The sequence below is a fragment of the Hakea prostrata genome, chromosome 7 (genome assembly GCF_041222555.1).
Source record: "Hakea prostrata isolate BN-2017 chromosome 7, UWA_Hpros_2, whole genome shotgun sequence".
NCBI classification, from domain to species: Eukaryota; Viridiplantae; Streptophyta; class Magnoliopsida; order Proteales; family Proteaceae; genus Hakea; species Hakea prostrata.
The window spans coordinates 71,457,839-71,460,611 of record NC_142606.1 but is presented as its reverse complement, the minus strand read 5'-3'; the positions used below and the strand labels follow the sequence as shown (position 1 = coordinate 71,460,611).

General features: G+C 35.9%; 1 long non-coding RNA gene across 1 annotated transcript; it reads left to right on the top strand.

The window, feature by feature from the left end:
- The first annotated feature begins 1,250 nt into the window (after nt 1–1,250).
- LOC149011962 (uncharacterized) lies at nt 1,251–2,472 on the top strand. Its single transcript, XR_016174299.1, has 3 exons — nt 1,251–1,320; nt 1,420–1,515; nt 2,360–2,472. It is a non-coding gene; the product is annotated as an uncharacterized LOC149011962 (long non-coding RNA).
- Nucleotides 2,473–2,773: the final 301 nt, after the last annotated feature.

Genomic DNA, 2,773 nt, shown 5'->3' with positions numbered 1-2,773 from the left:
TTAATGTCGTTGTTCTTGCATCATTTATAAAAATTGTTTTTATACTTGAGAAACTGCTTAGAATACTATGATATAGATGTGATAAATTTAAGATGATATACATTATCTGAGGTCTCTTGGTTATATGTTAACTTTAATGCTTCTCAATTGAATGTCTAATGATAAAGTTAAGTTATACATGTACAGGTTCCTATTTATACATATTTGAGAGATTCATATTTTATGCTAGTTTCATTAAATGGATAGGCATTGGATTACACAGTCACGGGACCCTGGATACCGTGTAAAAATTGAATATATAAAGGGTGTCAAAAACAATGTTATAAAGACAATGTTATAAAGACAGCCATTGGTTTCTTGACAAACCCATTTGCACTCTCTCCTTGTTTCATTACAGCCGATCATCAGTCAACAAAAGCCAACACCTTTTTCTCTTGTTTGGTTCGATTGATTTCTGAGAAGCAAAAACGTCTACGTTTTACAGGGTGGAATTCCAATTCCAAGTTTTCGCTGTCGTTGTCATTGTGTGATTTCTCTCCTGCTTATAATGCTTTTGTAGTCTCTGCTAGCTAGCTGGTCAAGTTTTTGACAAGAAAGGCAATGGACTTCAAGAAGCTTGCTTGTTCAAGTTTATAGAAACAAAAATTTATTCTTTTTGAACACATTCTGATGATCTTTTGGCAAAATCATGCATATGTGATAAACTATGCAGTCTGAAACAGTGTAGGTGTACTTACATAATCTGCATAAATAGAAACTAATGGGAATAAGCCATTTCTGTTTATGGTTATGGACATGTCTCTTCTGGCTCTTGCACATCTGAATAGGAGTCTCACCCATCTGATTATTAAACTTACACTAACAGGTAAGATTGATGTTAATAGAGTGAGAATGAATCTGAGGCGGTCTTCGGGTAAAACTATGGTGACTAAAATAGAATAAGTAATGGCTATTGCTATCATGGAGATCTGCAACTCCAATTGCAGTGGAAAACCCAGAAATTAAATTTATGAATAATGAAGGTTTCAGTCCACTTAAGTTATGGACCATTAAGTGGTTGAAACCCTAGAGTGCCAACTTTAAGCTGTTCTAAGGTGGTTTTAAGCTGTTCCAACATGCTGTGACTGAGTTTCAGATCTGAGTTGGTGACTCTATCAAGTGCTTTTGTAATTTTATAATTTGAAATTTTTGGATTTTCTCTTTTCATGCAGGGCTGCTTTTGAGAAGGAAATTGGAGCGTTGAGTTCCGCCAAATCTGTCACCAAACTTCCACCATAACTCCATTGTCCTGATGGGTTATACAGTTTATAAAGTTTCAAGGTCCTCTCTCTCTCTCTCTCTCCATTAATATGTAACATTCCTATACCAAAGACATAGGTTAAAAATAATAATCCTTATGAGAATGACTTTTTGTCATAGGCTACAGAAGCAGCTATGACCTCTTTGTTGAGCATGGCCCCTCAGCAAGCCACCTTAGCTGATAATGGAGCTATCAGTGATGCAAAAGATGTGAAGGTGAATTCTGCTTTGCTTATATCTTTTGTCAGGTTCCTTTCTTCAGGCTTTCACATGTTCTCCAATCAGGCAATTGAAGCTTTCATTAGCTGAGTTCATGTTTATCTCTATATGCTGCTATGTGCAAGTTGAACTGGTGTTTAGATTTTATTCTTGCGAGATGTTAGACGATTTCAGCTTATGGATTGGTATTCGTGGATGTCTTTCTAATTTCTCAGGGATGACCACATGGATTTTATGGACACTTGAGATTACTTGGTTTCAGGAGGGATTTCATAGCCCTACAAATAGAACTTTTAGGTCAAGATTGATCAAACAGGGGCTTTGTTTTGGACGGAAAAAAAAGGGGCTTTGTATAGCCTTCTCTCTTCTTTGATAGTGGGTCGAATCAAACTGATTTTGAGCCACTGACTACGACCAATTTGAAGTGAAACCGGCATTTGACGTAGTCAAGAATCAACCGATGAAATCGAAGGCATTTGTGCAGTTGGAATATCAAGTTGGTTTGCTGCATCTGATCTCAAGTGATCCCGGAGCTGCTCTCTTGGGGTTGAGAGGCAGACTTGATAAGTAGACAGGAATTGAGGAATTGGCATTGATAGAGCTATACAAAGCCCCTTACACAGTTTGGTTATATAATGGTTCAGATCATCATCAATTTTTTTGTGTTTAAAACCTTCTACTACCAAGTAGCAGGATATTTTATAAGTCCCTCAAATGTTAACTGGTTATATCTTTCCAATCTAATTGCAGCATGTGTTTGTTTGTTATCAAGTGAAGAAATCATCTGGCTGTCCTCAATGAATGTTAAATTGTATTCTAAATGCTGCTCCTTACTATGTAGATGGTTAGCTCGTGGACCCGCCTCCTGTGTTAAGTTTTGGTACTGAAGAAAAAGAGTGGCTGCTTAGCCTTGCAGAGAGAGTGAAGACAAGATCTAGCTGTTGCAACCTCGAAATGTGATTGGATTATTCTTTTTTGTGTCATTTTTCTTCTTCTCTTATTGGTGTTTAGATTAACATGTAACATCAAGTAGAGTACAACATGTAGTTTTTGTTGACTTGATTAATATGTATTGTATTTATTTTTCTTAAATTGTGTTCTTTGAATACTGTTAGCTTTTTTGAATTTTCTTTGTATTCATGTATTTGTATGGTCTTTCAGGGATAAATGTAATATAATAGAAAATATAGGGGATTTAAAAAAAAATAATAATAACGTAATTGGTGGCGGTAACAAAAAACCGCCACTAATGATA